Source organism: Protopterus annectens, chromosome 10.part0, assembly GCF_019279795.1.
Source record: "Protopterus annectens isolate FY-2018-M chromosome 10.part0, PAN1.0, whole genome shotgun sequence".
NCBI lineage: Eukaryota > Metazoa > Chordata > Ceratodontiformes > Protopteridae > Protopterus > Protopterus annectens.
In genome coordinates, this window is record NC_056744.1 from 1075772630 (window position 1) to 1075792700 (window position 20071).

Here is a 20071-nt window from a genome sequence, read left to right on the forward strand (position 1 = left end):
TGCCAACCATTTCAATATGTCCAGTTGAACTGCAAGGACAAATACCCTCCACGGCAACTATAGTAATTCACTTACATCCAATGAGAGGCGACGTGCATTAGGTACTACAAATGAACAAAGGCACTAATCAATCCGCAGCATAGAAAAGACAGGAAACCATGCTACTTCACGCAGTATACTTCAATGTCAGTGTAATGTCAAGGGACAAAAAAGTGCACCAGAAATGTTTTCAAACAAATTACAAGTTGTAGTCTGGGTGTCCCACTAAAATTAGAGGTGAATAAGCAGCTGTGCTCATCATGCAGGAAGGTAAGCAGAGTGGTGGTGCTGCTAGTGAAGACTGTCAGGACTGTAGTTGAAATGCATTAGCAAATGGGTAGCTAGGCAGCTTACGGAGGTTGCAGTGTTGGATGATGCGTCTAAGCCAGCCTGTACGCCAAGGCCACTGTAGGCCAACCTGCATCCATGGAGTAGGGGGGGATGAAAGGCATACAGCGTTAGATCAATGTAAGACATATTGGATAGGCTAAGTCCATATTCACAGTAGAACACTATTCTCCAATATTTTCATGCAATCAGAGGGACACAGAAGACCAAGAAAGGGTTGCAGGCAATGAAGCAATGCCACACACAATCAGCAGGGATGGTATGGGACTGGGGACAAAAATGTAACTAAAGCTTTTTATTCATGTACGACTGCTTCAGATGCACATTTTATAGAAGATCAGCTGCGGTAAAGCTGAAGCAAAGAAAGAGATCGTCAGATCCTCGTATGCACGGATACTCATCAAATGCATTTAGGTTCCCAGTCTAGCTACAGCCCTTAAAACTGCCAGATAGGGAGCTCAGAGTTTCCTTCATCCCCTTCCCATATGCTTGGCAATTGATTCACTCACTCAGCAGGGCCAAAAATAGCAACACAGCAAAACTGAAACAAACTGGTTCTGTGGCAAAGAGAGAGGAGGTCCTAACTAAAGGACATCCCATTTGGTTTCAGGTAGTAGCTTGGATAATGAAGGAGCCCCTTCTTGTCTGTTCAATTTCTTAGAAGGGTGCTGTGTGGGATATCACAAGGGCAAAATTCTGTGGTGAAGTCTGAGGAAGTGGCAGAAACTGTCTGCTTAAGGAGGGGGTGTGAACGACTGCCTGAGGAGTTGTGTCATTCAGCCCCACATTACACTCACCGCATGTCTCTTCCATGGAAACATGTGAGGCATGCAAGGGGACATTGCAGGCATTGTAGGAACATAAGAAAATATCCCGATAACTGCTTGCATGACAGCATCTCTTAGATTAGCACTTGTCCAGAATGCGGCTGTTACCACTGTGACCAGCCAGAATGTCAGCTGTTAAAAAAAAATAATCACGCACAGTGTTCAAAGTTTAGTCAGTCATGAAGGTCTTTATGTTGTGCAATGACTCGTACTGCAGACCCAAACTGGGTCTGGCCTATATGATTTTTAGCAGATGTAGACATGATCAGAAGAATTTTAAACCACAATGGACTGTTCTCGCATGAGCAACTTATAAATAAATGTCACAGTGCTCTTGATGTAAATGAGGGAATAAGCTATAGGAGAAGATAAACTCTAAGCCCCGACTGCATTCCATATAACATGCATTTATGTACCAAGACCTGGTATTAGAGAAGCCAGCTGGGGATGAATGGAAAGGCCAGGTTACTCATGCCAGGAGAGTTATGGAATAGCTTTGCTGTACCTATGCCACAGACTAAAAGTAAAAAAAGAGAGAGAAAAATAAATAAAAAATTTTCCATTTGAATATGCAGATTATTTAGATGAAGCCAGATCACATCAAAATTCATGTTTTCTTTCCCCCAAATAAGCTGGCAGCTCAAAGATAAACCTTTGGACGGGTATGCTCTCCCAATACACAGATGGTGGACAAACTAATCTGCAATATCCTGCTACAATCACCATTTATTCTTGAAGTGGTTGAGGTTACTCTACTTGTCAAAGGCATGCCAAAATCGGATATTATTTTGAAGAGGCAAAACAGAGCAGACAGATAAGAATCTGCACAAGCTCTCCTCATCTGGAGAAGTAGACAGATATATAAAGAAAGAGAAATGTGCTGTCAATAATTTTCCACAAAAGCACATGTCACCAGATGAATCCTGCACCAAAATGTGGAAGCCCTCTCTCAACCTGAAGTTGAAGACAAAAAGGAATTCTATACAGATGCCAACACAAAAAAACTACTAAATATACTCATTTTAAGAGACACAATATTAATTATTGCTTCTTAACTGAATCGTTGCACTGCACATCCACTAAATCAACCAGAGATCATGCCCACTTTAATAGCCTGCATCCTGGGCAGCCACGCCAGTCACCTCACCTTAATTACAGTACTAGTTAGCTCATCCAGCAGTGCTTTCCACGTACAGACTTTCACAGAGAATCAGAAAAAACACTATTACAGACCAGGCAGAGGTCACTCCTAAGTGCTCCATGAGAAAAAGAATATGCCAACATTTTCTAAAAGCCTGTCTGGATAGTTCACATTTTCCATCACTATGATTTTTCTAAGTAAACTGCTGGAACTTTTCAAACTTCAGGTATTTTATTCAAGTGGTTTGAGAATACCAGCCCACTACAACACAGCACTCAGATATAACCTCTTCAGTAACCTAGTATTACATAAGTAATTTTGCACCCATCAATATGAGCCAACAGCAGCGGTTACTTCTCACCTGGTCACAGCATTAGCACAAGGTATATTAAGGCATTTGATACTGGACATCACAATTAGATTGTGTATGTCAGACGTAAAAAAATTTCAAATGCATTATAAACAAAAATGACACCCTTTGTCAGTATGTTTAGGAACTGATAAATACAGTCTACTATAACGAAAATACTCTTCCTAACAGACTGGATTATAAAGAACAATTGCGTATTATTAATACAGCATCTTTTCTTCCACCAGTATACAATAACTTAACTGTCATCCCTACACTCAAAAACAAACCCTAGAACTATAAAAAAAAACTATGAAAATAAAGGAAAACTCCTTTAAAGTTGCTTTATTTTTGCAAAAGGCAAGCTTCTGGCATGCCCAATACTGGCGGCAAGCACCTTACACCTCTAAACTTGTATATATCTCAACTCAGAGACTGCCATACTTCGGGGAATAGATAATACTTGGAAACAGTTATCTCAGACAAAGCATTTGTACATTTTCGCTCATTCGGCATTGGTATTCCAGGACTTGCACTAAAGTTTCAGAACAAACGATTACTTTAAATTAAGCTTTCTGTTCTAGGCTTTCCTTGTCCTATGAAAAGATAAGCAGAAAAAAGGTACAAAAGCTCTGAAGGGCTTGGCGTCCAACAGCTCAGCACAAGCAACCTAATGATCTGGACAAGTGGAAGGTGCCCTGAAGCTTTGGAAACTGTCCATCTCTTACAATCTTTGTAGGATACAGCTTGTATAGTGGTCATTCAAACTTCTACTGTTATAAGTTTAGACAATTTTACTTTTCCATAACGATGAATCTTCCATTTAATATGACAACCTGCTTTCCATCACTATTCATATGGAGATAGCCCAGTAAGACCTACCTTGAAGAACCTCCTCCTCCATAAATCCACACCTATATTCCCTACATCTGCTTTACTGTTCTAAATTAGCAATAAATTCTGTATGAGGCAGGGTGGGGGGGTCAGGTGTAATATGGGAGCAAGGAAGATAACCAGGGTTTGAGCACTTGGTAGACATCTGTCTGTCTGTATCCACAAAGCCACCTGCATTCCATCAGCATATCGGATAGAGTACGGATGAAAAGGAAGTATATAACTTCCAGTTTTCAGTATACAACAAGGAACTTGTAATACACACGCACACGTAAATAATAACCTACTAAAAACTATGAATACAAATGAAAAAAGATACACAAGCTAAGTGTTTCTGTTATTACATTTTGAGATGATCCTCCTTGATTTTTCAAAACAAAAAGTTAAGAGCCCAAGGAGAAGCAGCCTACTTTCTAGGAGGCTTGGTATGAAACTCCTCTTTCAAAAATATTTTAACATGGGAATGGATTCAAAAGGGAGAATCCATGGACAGATGTGCTGAAATGACTGACAAATTAACTTTGACAGAGGATTAAGAAAGGTGAGAGGAAACTTACACAAATATTGAAGATTCAGGGAAATACTGTTCTTAAAAGCGTCCTGGTCTTGGTATCAACTAGAAAATCTTTTCCATTTGCCAATATACAATTTCCTAATAGCAGCTTTCATGCCTCCTTTAATGCCTGTTGCACATCTTCAGAAAACAGATGCCTGAAAGATACTGAAACTATTGTTCAGGCAGGCAGATGAAGTTGTTACAAGTTGGGATGCATCAATCACCCCCCTGTCTTGTGTGGCCATTTCTTAAAGAAGTGAGAAACAAAAGTTATGTACTTAACATAATGCTACAGCTGTGTTGTCTTCTTCCATCCATTTCAGCCTGTGGATTATCAGATCTGACTGGATCAGGGGCCCACAAAAAATAGACTATGGCTTTGAAGCTCAGACTCCTGTCTTATGATGACCATCACCACCAAATCACCTCAGAAACAATTTGCTTCTACTAAGCTGGACCCCTCTCAACAAGCCTTAAAAAAGAAAGTCTTAGGGCCAAGACCTAAATGAGGTCCAACACGCGAAGACTTCAGGATGGCCTGCCAAGGTCCTCTAGAAGCAGAAAATTAGTAAATTCTAATTTGGAAAGGGGGTGGAGGGAGGGAATGTTGAGACTGATGGAAGACAACATAGATCTATCATTATGCTAAGCACATAACTTTCATATTCAGTGTTGTCTTTTCCATCCAGTTCAATCTGTGGGAAAGAGAGTCCACAGCCAGTCTGATTTTGGATGGCACTAGGAAGGACATTCTAGAGTATGGCAAAGCCAAAGACATACCTCAACCTAGACGGAATACCAAGTTTAGAGTGAGCCACAAACGTCTTAGTATTGGACCAAGTGGCTGCTGAACAGACATGATCCAATAACGGATAACTAATGAAGACGTGAAGTAGATATCACCCATGTAGAGCAAGCCTTAGGTTTAGATGGCAAGGACAGCCCTTTGATGTTAAAAAAGCCCTGCATTTGTCAGGGTGAAAGCGCTTGTGAGATTTTACAATAAACCACTGACAAAGCAGTTTCCTGCGGCTGCCTAGACCGTTTACTTCTTTAAAACAGCAGAATTAGTCCGTAAAACAATCTTTGTGAAAAAATAATTAAGAAGATTTACAGGACAAAACCTGAAGTTCAAGCATTCACTTAGTGGGAAGTAACTGCCACCATGAAAGGGTCTTCCAAGACTAACTTTAAATCCACCATGACCGCAGGCTCAAAAGGAACTCTAACTAAAGCCTATACTGATAACAAGCCAGACCCCAAGGAAGGACTTGCATCTATCAAGGGTGGTCACCGAAGCAAGGTCTCTTTCAAAGAAGGCTTCAGACAATCTCAGGGGAAGCTATAAACAGAATGATCTTGACCAGCATAAAAATTAGAAATGACTGCATGATAAATTTGTATACTAGATTAGCTTGCCCCTGAATGAAACAGGCCAGCTAAGAAATCCAAAATCACATCTAATGAAGATGAAAAGAGGTCTAGACCTTTGGACTATGCCCAAAAAGTAAACCTTTTCTATTTACTGCCATGGGTTTTCTAGGTGGAAGACTTTTGTGATGAAGAAATAATATGCACAACACTAGAAGACAGTTTGGCACTCCAGGCCATCCCTGAAAGTGGAGGAAAGAGGTCAGTATGAGGGGGTTGAGATCGGGTGAGGCTTGCCCGGCAGAAGGGGGATTAGATCTAAAACTAGACCCAGAACTCAAAGGGGGTAAGGCCACAGGAAGGGAAGCCAAACTGGACTTGGCCAGAAAGGGGTTATGAGGATTTTAGCTGTCTTGCACCATGTTTTCTGCAAGATATTGAAGATTAGTGGAGTAGGTGGATATGCATACAGAAGACCCGGGGACTAAGCAGGGACTAGAGAATCCCTCAGGTGACTACTGCTCAAGAGGGATCAGGGTAAAGAAGTTGCTGCACTTGGTGTTGTGTGGAATAGCAAACAGATTGTGGAAACTGGTCCAGCAGCTAAAAGTCTCTGCCATCATGGACTGTTTGAGGGACCACTCATGATGCATCACTATTCTCCAACTCAACTTGTCCATTAGTACGCTGAATCTGCTCAGGATATGTGTTGCTAGCAAAGTGTTGGAAGACACTGCTCATTGCCACAGACACACTTTGCCTTCCAGCGTAGAGGGCAAGATTAGCTTCCAGCATACTTGTTGTGACACCAGACAACCACCATATTGTCTAGCTGGATGCATATTACACCTTTTGGGACAAGGTCGAGAAAAGTATGCAATGCTAGGAGGACTGCTTTCATCTCCAAAACACTGATGTGCAGGTTGGCCTCTGAATGTTCCTTGAACCATCCTTCCCTCAAAATGCCCCTAAACCTTGTCATCACAATGAACGAAACATGCTGGAGGGATAGGTTCCTGACCCAGAGACTCCCCAGACTCCGGGGATAGACTGCCCATACATACCAAGCAGAGTGCCTCTTTGGCCATCTTCAAAAGGAACCTTGATGATTGGATGGGAGATAGGAAATTTTACCTGGTGATCACGTCAGTCGCCCTGCTAGACAGAGGTCCAGGGAAGTAAATACTGTGGGAAGAAATAGCCAGGGAATTGTTATGGCTAGGCTTGTATAGGCCCTAGGGACAATAGCCTAGTATCAACCTATGAACCTACCACAAGAGGGAGGCATCAGTAGCTACTTTGACCATGGGCTGGGGAAGGAAAACAGGATGTCCTGTCAGCACATCAGATGTCAGCCACCATGATATCTGATGGTGACAAACCTCTACAAGTCTTATGAGATGCTTCAATGATTTTTCCTCAAGACACCACTGGACAGAGAGAGTCCACTGAAGCACCTTCTAGCTTATGTGGCCAGAGGAACTAACAATAGTGACAGCCATCGAACCTAGGAGGCAAAGAATAAGAGATGCAGGTGGCCTCTGAGGAAGAGCAGCCTGATGGGCCTAAAGATATAGAAAAGACCATCGTGAAAGAGAAAGCTTGGTAATCTGAACAGTCTTGTCCAAAAGACAACATGTACTCTAGCACTTGAACTGGCTTGAGCTTGGACTTATTGAAATTCAATGTAATCCCCAAGGCTCTTGATGCCGCCATAACAAGATGATCTTCCAGTTTCTAAAGTCACACTATCTCACTGGATTTCCAGTTGCATTTCATTTGTTTATTCCTCCAGTGGTAAAGATCTTCCTTTCAAGGTGAAAGCTCATTCTGCCAGGTCTGCGTTTACCTCAGTAGCCTTTCAGGCTAAAATCCCAATAGACAACATTTGTGCTGCAGCAACATGGGCTTCACCTCACACATACATTACTCACTATAAATTAGATATGGCTTCTAGGAACAGGTCTTCCTTTGGTTCCACAGTACTCGGGAAAGACCTGCAGCCAGAGTTGGGCTGCTTCCACTGCCATGCATTTGGTAAACACCCGGGGAGGCTATGGTGAGACCAAAGGGCAGTTGAGTTCCTAGTCGTAAGTGCAGAAACCTTCAGGACTGTCTGTCTAACTTTATATAATAGGCATGATGGATGTCTGCCAAGCACATTCAGTTGAACCTTCTCAGTACAGCAGAATGGACTGCACTGTTACCATCCAACCTTAGTCTATCTGGCAAACAAGTTTAGCTTAGGTCCAATTATGGGGGTGAGGTTCTTATTTTTCTTTGGCAACAAAAATTTTGAACAGACCCTGGATCCTCCTTGGTCTTGTGGAACTTTCTGGATGACACTCTTCACTAGCAGCTTTTCTCTCTCTCCTGATGGTGCTCTTCTTCGTCAGGGTGAAACATCTAGAAAGGTGTTTTGATGAAAAGTTGGGAATACCTGAAAGTGGATAGTGTAGCCTCTGGTGATGACTCGCAACACCCAGAAATCTGTAGAGAGAGCCCCCCAAGCTTGAAGGTAGATAGCCAAGTGCTAAGATGTACTCCAAGAAGGCAGTGTATGCCAAGATGTCAGAGAGGAATACATTTTATTCATTGGGTTCCTGGACTTTGTCCTTCATTGTATTTGCTTTGCTGCTTTGCTGTTGTTTTTGCTGCTAGATAGCTAAGTGCTCCCTGACTGCCTCAAGAGTGCACCAGCCGGACAAATCATCAGGAGTGCTAAAAAGGATTTGGTCAGAGAAAGACCTCTAAAAAAAGAAGTTGTGTACTTACCATAACATGTTTGATGTTTGTAGTCCATCTTGCCCTTCATTCTTACACTTGGGACCGGAGCCGAATCTCGGCTCAGACTTGGCCATACTCCAGCTCAAAAACTTCTGGTTGGCTTGTGGCTAGGAGGTATCCCATCACGCATCACCAACATTCCCCAGATCTTGTTTGCTGCGAGAAAACAAATACAGAGTCAAAGAACAAACCAAATGGAAAGGACTAAAACAGTAGGCACTCTACCCCCAGGGTCCTCAAGGAGGGAGGGTTCATAAGAATGAAGGGCGAGATGGACTACAAACATTGAACGTTATGGTAAGTACATAACTTCTTTATGTTCTGTAGTCCTATCTCGCCTTCATTCTTACACTTGGGGCAGCGTCCTTAGCACCTTCATCCTGGAAAATGCTCCTGAGTACTGTGGATCTAAAGGAAGACCTGTTCCTAGAAGCCATATCCAATTTGTAATGAGTAATGAATGTGTGAGGTGAAGCCCATGTTGATGCAGCACAAATGTTGCCTATTGGGATTTTAGCCTGAAAGGCTATGGAGGTAAACACAGACCTGGCAGAATGAGCTTTCACCTTGAAAGGAAGATCTTTACCACTGGAGGAATAAACAAATGAAATGCAACTGGAAATCCAGTGAAACAGTCTACTTTAGAAACTGGAAGGCCCTTCTTAGAGTCTGAGAAGGAGACAAACAACTGGTCTGACTTTCTGAAATCTTTAGTTCTGTCCAGATAAAAAACACAATTATCTATGCACATCCAGTTGGTGGAATTTATACTCTGCTTTGTTAGAAAATTCAGGGAAGAACACAGGAAATTCAACAGATTAATACTGGCTTGAGAAGAAACCTTAGGAATAAAGGAAGGGTTTGTCCTCAAGGAGACCGTATCTTTATGAAATACCAAATAAGGGGGCTTAATGGAAAGAACTTACAGTTCAGACACCCTTCTTGCAGAAGTGACAGCCACTAAAAATATAGTTTTCCAAGGTAAAAACTTGAGGTCACATGTTGCTGAAGGTTTGAAAGGACTTGACATAAGTTTATGGAGAACAAAGTTCAAATTCCATGGAACCACAGGATCCACGACTGGGGGTCTTGGTAAAGTGGTCCCTTTGAGGAAGGCTCTACAAAACCTATGAGCCATAAGATTATGTTAGTTAGCAACATGAAAAGTGGAAATAGTTGCCAGCTGGACTTTAATAGTTGCTGCTGCTGAACCTTGGTTGAATAACTCGAGAGGAAGTCTAGAACAGCAGAAATGGGAGCTGTGTAGGGGATCAAGGTTTCTCTCACGGGCCCAAAAGGAGAATCTTTTCCATTTACTGGTATAAATTTTCCTAGTAGAAGGTTTGTGGGAAGATGACAGAATGTGTACAACCTAGGGAGAAAAGTCATGAAGCCTGACTAGGGATGGAATTGGAGCAGTCAAGTTGAGGGTGTGGAGAGAGGGATGGAATGCCCTGACATGTGTGTCAGCAAATCTGGAACTGGATCCAGAGTCCAAGGTTCGTCCATTAGATATGGTCTGAGGAAGGGGAACCAAATCTGTCAAAGCCAGTAAGGAGAAATTAGGATCATTCTGCTTCCCAAGGATATTGCCTTCTGAATTACCTTCGAAATGAGGGGGAAAGGAGGGAAAGCATTGAGAAGTCCCGAGGGCCAATCGTGAACGAGTGCATCTCTTGGAGTATCCCCTTCCGGGGGAATTGGGGTAAAGTAGCTGCTGCATTTGGCATTGAGAGGGGTGGCAAAGAGATTGCAGCAAGGCTGACCCCATCTGCGAAAAATTAGTGCTGCAATGGAAGTGTTCAGAGACCACTTGCGAGGCATCAGAATAGCCCTGCTGAACCTGTCGGCTATGACGTTGGATTTCCCCAGGATGTGCACTGTTACCAAAAAGCTCTGGAAGACACTGCCCACTCCCATACTCTAAGGGCTTCTCTGCAGATGGGATAAGATTTGGTTCCTCCTTGCTTGTCTAGGTACCATACCACTGACATGTTGTCCGAGTGGATTGCAATCGTTCCTAGAGGGAGAAAGCTGTGAAGTGCTTGCAGTGCTAGAAGCACTGCTCTCATCTCCAATACATTGATATGCAAATGAGTCTCGTGATCTTGCCATGTGCCTTGGACTGTTCTCCCTAGATAATGCCCCCCCCCACCCTATCCGGGAGGCATCCGTGGTCACAGTGGCAACTGGTTGGGGGGGGGGGTCTGCCTATGCTTAGGTTGCTGGTCTGGATCCACCAATGAAGATCCTATTTACACAAATTTATCAGGACAGGGTGAGACAGAGGGAGGTACTGCAGTGACCACTGGGCAAAGAGTAACCACTGGAGGACCCTCATGTGCAGTCTGGCTAATGGAACTAGTGTTATTGTGGAAGCCATGGTCCCTAATAGCTTGAGCACCACCTTTGCTTTGACTTTTCTTAGAGGAAGTAAGCTCAAGACTTGTTCCCTTAGACTCTGAATTCTTTCGACAGGAAGGTAAGCCCTCATTGAAATGGTGTTTATTTCGGCGCCAATAAAATTCACATGCTGAGAGGGCGACAATGCAGATTTTTGCCAATTTTACTGTAATTCCTAATTGCAGGCAAGTTGAAATGGTAGCGGCCCTGGCCTGTAACAGTAGATGCCTGGTAGTGGCAGTGATGAGCCAGTCGTCCAGATATGGAAACACTTGGAATCCCTGACATCTAAAGTGAGCCGTAACCACTGCCATACATTTGAACACCCTGGGGGCTGTGGTGCGACAAAAGGGCAGGGCGCGGAACTGATGATGACCAGCTCCCAGCCAGAAGCGTAAGTGACTCCTCAATGCCCTGTCCATTTTGATGTGGTAGTATGCATCTTGGAGGTCTATGGAGCACATCCAAATGTCTTACCCTAACAACGGGAGTATCAACTCTATGGTGACCATTCGGAACTTGGACTTCTGTACAGATTCAATATGGGTGCCATGTCCCCTGTTCTTTTTGGCAGCAAAAATAATCTGGAGTAAGCCCCTAAACCTACTTGCTCTACGGGGATGGGCTGGTTGACTCTCTTCATGAGAAACTTTTGGATTTCCAGAGTTGCTGAATCCCTGTGATTGGGTGGCACATCTGGGATTCGTCTGGTCTGAGGGGGTGAAGAGAAGGGAATATGGTAACCTCTGGTAATTCAGGAGCACTGATAGGGACGACCATGAAGGGAATCACGGTCTCCCTGGTTCTGCGGGCATCCTCTACCTCTAAAGCGGCGTCTACCATTATTTCCTCCTCCTCTGCCTCTAGTGAAGGAATCACCTTGTGTGTCCTGAAAAAACCACTGCGATTATTTGAACCACATCTTGACGCCCTTCTGCCCTTTGGGATAGGGTCTAGAAGGGACGGAAAAACGGACTCCCACAGCAGACCGGGTTTTTCCTTCTTGCTCGCACCTGGTGAGCGTCCTTTACCTTGGTTCCAAAGAGGAACCGTCAAAGGGGGCGTTAGTAGATCTAGATTTAAAAGCCACTGCAAAGTTACACAAACGCATCCAGGAGTGTCTTCTGAGAGAAACTCCTGAACCCGCTGCCCTACTCACTCCATCTGCTGCATACGAAATCAGCCTCATGGAGGAGTTCACAATAGAACTTAGGGTAGACATCTGCGTGATGACCTTCTGAGATACCGCATCAGATACGTTACCCTGCAGAGTATCTCCCAGCTCTTTTAGGAGATTTCTCTGGAGTCTTGTGAAATGGGACAGATAGTTCAGCGACCAAAGGGTAAAAACCACTGAAGCAAAAACACGCTTCTCATACCTATCCATTGTTCTAGACTCCTTGTTCGGTGGATGGATAGTGGAGGAAGTTTCGGCAAGTTCCTTTTTGGTGGCTGCTGCCACCACCATGGCATCTACTGGAACACCCTTAGCCAGAAAGTCCTCGTTTTGGGGTGCTGACAAAAATGTATTTGGTCATCTACCCGTTCCACAGAATCAAGGGATTCCCACACCTTTCAACTCACTAAATCCAGTAGCTCGTCAAAAGGCGGAGACACCCAAGAGGTGGAGGGTTGAGACCCAAAAGCTTTCAGGTACACTGACTCCTCATCATCCTCATCAGAAGGGGATATGGTGGGCCTGTCGCCTCTGTTTCAGGATCTCAAGAATATCTGCAAATGAGATATCATCAAAGGACGACTGGGGGACCCTTCTGACTCCTCAAGGTCAGTGTCTGATGTAAAAGTCTCACCAGGGGAGTCAACATATTTCCTCTTACCAGTTTTCTTCCTAGGTGGTTCCTCAGACAGGTATTCTGGGGAGACCTCAGAAGACTGGGGACCACTCATGGAGGTATCCTGAGGCTGCAGGTCTCTGCTGTGTTGGGAGAGAGAGGGAGCAGAGACTGAAATTGGCACCTTATGGGGAAGAGTGTCAGTACCTCTGGATGAAGTTGAAGTCCTGGACAGCACACATCACCTCAAAGGCCGATTCCTCCCTGGCTCAGAGGATGCCCTCCACTCTGAAGATGCAGAGGCAGCCCTCGGTACTGAGGAGATGGGCTCCGAGGCAGATGTGGGGTCCAAGCTCACCTGCGCCGAACCACCAAGAGGTAGGCTCAGAACCGAAGTTAGATTCAAAGCGTCCCCCTCGGGCCAGACCTGAGAGCTGAGGATCCTCGACTCCACGGATGGCACCATAAGGGTCAGAGCAGATATCGGAACTGAGAGACCAACTGAGGTAGCTGGAACCGACCTATCCACAACTGGAGGCCCTGACTGCTCTGGCTCTGAAGGCTCAGAGAAGCTCTGAGGAGGAACATCGATCGGGTGTGAGGGCACACTGGGCTCCAGAGCCGAAAGCAAATTTGCCAGTGCCCAAGTCTGAAGCGGTCTACGCACCACTCTCTCGACATCCTCATCAGATAGGCTCCTAGAGGACCTGGAAGATGGGGGATCTAGATCGCTGGAATATAGGTGACCTACAAGTCAGGGAAACCAGTCTAAGTTCAGATGACCAGCTCAGAGATGTAGTGTCAGTTATCGGCTCCGAAGTTCCTGGAGCCGAGACTGATGGATCCACTAAGCTAACCTCTGTCGGCACCAAAATCAGTGGAGCCAATGAGGGTGTAGCTACTTTAGAAATTTTGTCTGGCAGCTCCGAAGAAACAGAATGGGTGGGAGACTGCCTTTTTGTAGTTTTTTTGTCTGTCTTTTTTAAAGGAGGGTGGAGATTTAGAACCGGATGATGAGGATGCCAATTCCTTCTCAAAGGAATGCTTTAATAATCCCTTCAATATCAGTTTGTTCTTCCTCTCCTGAAGAACACAAGGACTGAATGCATGGTGAAACAGGCAAGACTCTTGGAAGTGGATAGCCCCCAAACAGTAAACACACAAATTGTGCCCATCAATCAAGGACATCATCTGGGCACATTTAGTACATTTTTTGATGACCGAAGGCTTATGATCCTTAGAGTCTTTTGACATAATGGAAAAAAAACCCCACAATCTGCAACTACAACACACAACAATTAAACAGACAAAAAGATAAACGGAGGACTAGGTCCTCTAACTTAAACAGGCCTAGCCCAGAGAGGAAAGAGGAAAACAGCAGCACAGGAGATTAGCGATGCAGGGATACCAAAAAGGCCAACGGAAGAATGGCCAAACAACATAGAACAAATACACAGAGAAAATAAGCAGCAAATAGTCCGAAACAGAGACTGCAATAAACACATTAAACTAGCAAGACAATATAACAATATCCAACAATGACAAGTCAAACTATTGAAAATATCACTTAGTCACAGCTAAGATGAGTCATGTCGGAGCTGAACGAGCAGCAAATGAGATCTGGGGAATGTTGGTGATGCACAATGGGATACCTCCTAGCCACGAGCCAACCAGAAGTTTTTGAGCTGGAGTATGTCAGAGTCAGAGCTGAGATTCGGCTCCGGTCCCAAGTGTAAGAATGAAGGCGAGATAGGACTACAGAACATCCTTGATTTTTGCAGGCCACACCTGCCTCTAGGGTAGCATCCACTGAAGTTCTCTACTCTGCCCCAGGGGGCACCATCACCTGTAGGGTCCTGAGTGATTTTTGGAAGAACAGCCTCTTGCCCCCTGGTAGCAGGAAAAAGTTTGTTGAGGGGTAAAAAAAGCAGAGACCCACAGAAGACAGCATTTTGTCACAGTGCACGTTCCCTTCAGAGTATCCTTAACTTCCAGTCCAAACAAAGTGGAACCATCAAATGGAGAGTTCAGAAAGGGTTTCTTGAAGCACTCTGCAAACTTATAGATGCACACCAATGCATGATGGCAAACTGCTATGCCAATGCCTGCCACCCACACTGTGCTAAGATGCATGTTCTTCTTATCACTATCCATCTTTAGTAAAAAAAACAATAAAACACTGAAAGCAGTTGTGGCAAAAACGTTTGTTAGAATAGATAAGCAGCACATTTAAAAACTAGACTAACAACAAGTCTACACAAATACTAACACTATGGCATAACTACAGACATTAAATACCGGGGTCAAAGATATTCTGGAACATTCCTTCCAATCACAGTTTACATCATAGACTGATAGGAGAAATACACAATTTATTAGTGTTCACAGACTGCTGATCCTTCTATATTTTCACATTCTGCACTTTCTCATGACTTCCCCCACATAGTTAAACAAACAAGCTATAACCATCATGGAACAGAGAACAGAACAAGTTATTTCAGAATAAAGCAGTGCCAGTTCTTTGCTTCAGAACAAAGCAATACTAGGAGCCTTATCTAGCTTACATTATACAGTTACTATAAACATGCCTCTCAGAATATAGGCATGTTTCTAATATGACATACAGTAATCCACTTTCTCAGTTGTAGTGTCTGAAATAATTCTACTAATGAAAGTCCACTGTAGCATATTTCAATACAAGTCTAACAGTTCTCCCTTTGATTTATCCTTGTCGGTGGTGTAAGAGATCTGAGTATAAGCTACTTTGGACAACCATCTTATTTTTTCTTCAGATTTACACTAAAATCTCAGTAGGCAAGACGTGAGGTATAGTATAAATGATCATAGCATTACAAGAACATCTAATGGAGTGTTAGACATAATCAGCTATCATCAATTTCCTCGCACTTAAACTGTACTATTTTAAAAATCTATCATCAGTTTCCTAGTACTTATCTGTACTAGTTTAATGTCCAAATGTCCAACACGAAGCGCAGCAAGATTAGAAGAAAAAATTACAACTAAAAAAAAAAAATCTTACTCCCCAACCTGTACACAGATTGGTTACCCACACCATAAATGAGCAGTCAACTCCTTTGGCATATAGATCATTTACAACTTTTAGATCTACCCATTTAATCTTTTAAATCTCATTTCACTACTTGAAACAATTGTACATTACTTTTTCACACATTCTTCCCTTCCTCGATGAAAATTAGTACATTGTATTTACTGTACTAATTCCAGAAACACCTTATTTGACTTCAATGTCATAAAGTCAGAACATGACCTCCAGAAGGATGTGCGTTCTACTCCCATAGTACAGTATCAGCAATGCATCTACATACTGTTTTGTACTTTTAAAGGGGGGTGCATGCTGCAGTCCTGAGAATGTCCTTTTTGGCAACGATACCTAGTAACTATGAACCTGTTATCAGTTTGCCATCCAGTCCCTATTGCATTTTACTAGCTTACCATTTTTTTAATGCAACATAGGTGATTTATTCCTCAAGGGCAACAGACACTATTTGTAGATGAAACAATGAAATATAAAGTTGTTTGCTAGCAGCAACCTCTTCATTAGTTACAGATCTCTTCAATGTGGAATTATTTAGATGACTTTTACTTCTGCAGAGATTGTGCATATTTACCGATACTGGTGGGCTGTAGAAGTTTGAGTAGACTTTTATGATGGAAATGTTCTGCTTTGGGCAGTTTTGTCATTATTGGTGGATGCATTTTGTTTCATTGTTTACTGGAAAAATGTTCAAAACAAATGTAAAATGCCCTCTATACTGTATTATACAATATAATTTAATACAATCAGGAAGGTGTATCAAAGAAGATATGCATGTTTCGTGTGCAAGGGCCTATGATTTGAAACCAGCCCAAAGTTGATTTTTATCTGCCAATGGCCAGATGTATTTTCTTTGAATGTGGGTTTCAATGTGGTTTCTATGAATGCATTTCAAAGGCAGAAAAGTTTTAATGCTAAGTCTATTTTAATTGTGAGACTGCATTGCTTTGTATAGCAGGTCTATTAGTGTTTTTGCTGTAAAATGTAAACTAAAACTTTTAAATGAAATCCAAATCATCGTAGAAGTAAAGCAGTATGCACATTACAGTGTTTATGGTAAATGGGGTGAAATAGCCAAGTAATGGGACATTGGCATGGCTACAGGGGGGAGGCCCCATTCGACCATGATCTTGTGAGGGGGGGGGGCAGCAAACTCAAAGACAGCCACGGCTGAACTATGCCTCTCAACTGTCCAGATTTTCGCAGAATTAATAGATTTTTGCTCCTTATTTTTGGTTTGTTCCTCATAAAAATTGTGTTTTCTGGAAAATCATTTAGGAATGAAGTCACTAAATAATGTCATTGAGTTTCAGACTTCATAGCCTTCAGAAAAATGCATGCTACAGTAAGACCATCAACTGTCTCAGTTTATACAAGAGCAATTTTTAGTACTGTTTGTATGTTCCCCCAATATATTTGGCCTTGTCCAGATTTTCTGTGTTAAGAGGTACATGCAGATAAATTGCTTTATATAATTAGGTATATCCAAACCTCTTTAGTGTCCCTGATTTTGGTTCAAAATTTTGCTCTCCCCCTAATAATCCCTCCGCAAAATGGCAATTTTGGAAGAAAACGTGGAGGGTTTACAATTAATAAATAATTGTAATGATCAGAGTTATAGATTACTTTTATTTCAGAAATGCATGTAGATTCTCTTATTTTGTCAGTTGCTCAACTTAACAGTACTAATATTAAAACAAGTGTCCCTTCGTTGACAGGTTCCCAGCTGTATTGTGTCGCTATTTTATATTTTTGCATCACAGTTTTGGCCCGTTTTTCATAAAATTGTGGTTTTCTGGCAAATTTGTGGCAAATCATTAAAGACTGAAGTTAGAAAATATGACAGACATTTGAGTTTCAGATTTCATACCATTCAGAAAATTAATACTAATGCAAGGCCTACTATTCTATTATCTTTCTACATTTATAAGAGCAATATTTAAAAATAGTCTATTTTTGGGCCTTTGTCCCACTTATATTTATGGCTTTGTCCAGATTTCTTGCTCTGAGGTTGAGAGGTATGACAAATGTGCCAGGACCATCACAGTCAGCCAGAGACCTTGCAACTTGTGACATACTTGTTGCACCCCACTCCCCCATATAGTGACTCGATGGGTCCAAGCAAGGCAAGGAGCAGTTATGCAGTATAAGTGTGCAGAGTATCCCCCATCCAAGGTAGACACAAGTACTACAGTGGCTTTTCATCTGTCCTTGATTTTTCAGAATGCTCTGGTTTTCTGTCATTTTTATACTGCTGATTTCAGCAGCAGTGGTGCAGTGGTAGCATTGTCGCCTCACAGCAAGAGGTTCTCCCGTTCGATTCTCGGCTGGAGCACCTTCTGTGTGGAGTCTGCATGTCCTCCCCGTGGTCGAGTGGCCTTCGAAAGACATGCGTGAATGGGCGTGCCTTCATTGAAGGACGAGCGTCGGGCTGGCAACTCGGCACCATCAAAATCTACTGCCAATCATTAGCAGACCAGAGTTCTGCTGTGGTGACCCCTAACCAGGAAAAGCCAAAACAACAACAACATTATTCAGAAAATGAGAAGTTATGTACCTACCATAACGTTCCATGTTAGTTGTCTTCTCTCGCCTTCTTTCTTGCTTGATGGGTTTGGAGCCGATCCTCGGCTCCGACTCGGCACTTGCTAAGCTCGAGAGTCACTTTTACCAGCTCGAGGCAGCCCCATATCCCATGATGCAAGGCGGTAAGTACCCAGATCTCGTTTGATGACAAAAGGGCAATAGAACCTAGCATAATAACTTCCCAAAGGAAGAAAGAAGAGAAAAACCTGCAGTATGGTAGAAGGACCAGCTCTGTACGGTCTTCAGAAGTGTAATTCCTTGTAGAGAAAGGTCTTTCCAGGCCTGGGGGAAGGAGGGAGGGTCGCAAGAAAGAAGGCGAGAGAAGACAACTAACATGGAACGTTATGGTAGGTACATAACTTCTCAATGTTAAGTTGTCAATCTCGCCTTCATTCTTGCTTGATGGGACCGCGTCCCTAGCACCTCTATCCTGGGTGGCTCAATGGAACAGACTCTTGAGAACGGTATAGCCAAAACTGGCTCTGTCCCTGGAGGTCAAATCCAATTTGTAATGGGAAACAAAAGTATGAGGAGTGGCCCAAGTGGCCGCTGCACAAATAGTGTCTAAAGGAAGTCTAGCTTGAAAGGCTGTAGAAGTAGCTAAGCTTCTGGTTGAATGTGCTTTAGGTTTCGAGCACAGCTGTTTTCCCCTGAGCCGATAAATTTCAGCTATGACAGAAGAAAGCCATCTAGATAAGGTCACTTTTGAGACAGGAAGGCCTTTCTTGTTATCAGCATAGGAAACAAAGAGTTGATTGGATTTCCTGAATTGTTTTGTTCTGTCCAAGTAATATCTGAGTTGGCGGTGGACATCAAGATAATGTAATTTTTGTTCCGATCTGTTTGAATAGTTTGGAAAAATACAGGAGATCAATGGCTTGATTCAAATTAGTCTTTGAGGCGACCTTAGGCAAAAAGGTCGGATTAGTTCTCAATGATACTCTGTCTTTGTGGAAGACCAAATAGGGGGGGCGAACAGATAGAGCATGAAGTTCAGACACCCTCCTAGCCGATGTAATAGCAAACAGGAATAAAGTTTTCCATGAAAGAAATTTCAGGGAACAAGAAACAGCTGGCTCGAAGGGGGGGAAGAATCAAGGATGTCAGCACTAAATTTAGGTCCCATTGAGGAGGAGGACTCCTGACTGGAGGCTTCAGGAGGAAAATTCCTTTCAAGAAGGCTCTACAAAGCCTGTGGGACATAATGTTGTGATCTGCGAACCCGACATGAAAGTTCGAGATAGCAGCCAACTGAACTCTAACTGTGGAAGAAGAGGAGCCCGCGTGAAAAAATCTCCGCTAAGAAATCCAAAACTGCTTGAACTGGAGCAGTGAAGGGATCAATATTCTTGGCTTTAGCCCAATAAGAAAAACGTTTCCATTTGCTCGTATAAATCCTCCTGGTAGAGGATTTTAAGGAAGCTACTATGATGTCTCTAACAGGGTTAGAGATCATAGGAAGCCTGGCTAAGGAAGGAAGTGGAGCAACCATGATGTGAGGTTGAGAGAAGGGATAGACCGGTGCAGCTGACCGGATTGGTGAATCAGAAGATCTGGCACTGGGTCCAGATGCCACGGCTGCACCAAAAGGTGACGATGGAGGAACGGAAACCAAATTTGTCGAGGCCAATAAGGAGCAACGAGAATCAATTTGGCTCTCAAAACGGTTGCTTTCTGGATAACTTGAGGGATCAGAGGAAATGGAGGAAAGGCATAAAGAAGTCCCTGGGGCCAATCCTGGGTCAGAGCGTCTCTGGGGGGATGGCCTGGCAGTGGGAAGAGAGAGAAGAAGTCTGGGCATTTGCTGTTTTGGGGAGTAGCAAAAAGATCGCAACATGGGCGACCCCATTCCAGAAAAATCTCTTCCACTATAGATTGTTTGAGAGACCACTCGTGAGGCA

General features: G+C 43.2%; 1 protein-coding gene across 1 annotated transcript in view; it reads right to left on the minus strand.

Annotated features, from left to right (window-relative positions):
• Positions 1–20071, minus strand: part of MKNK1 (MAPK interacting serine/threonine kinase 1) — a gene marked incomplete in the record, with an annotated part of 837567 nt that overhangs the window by 436306 nt on the left and 381190 nt on the right.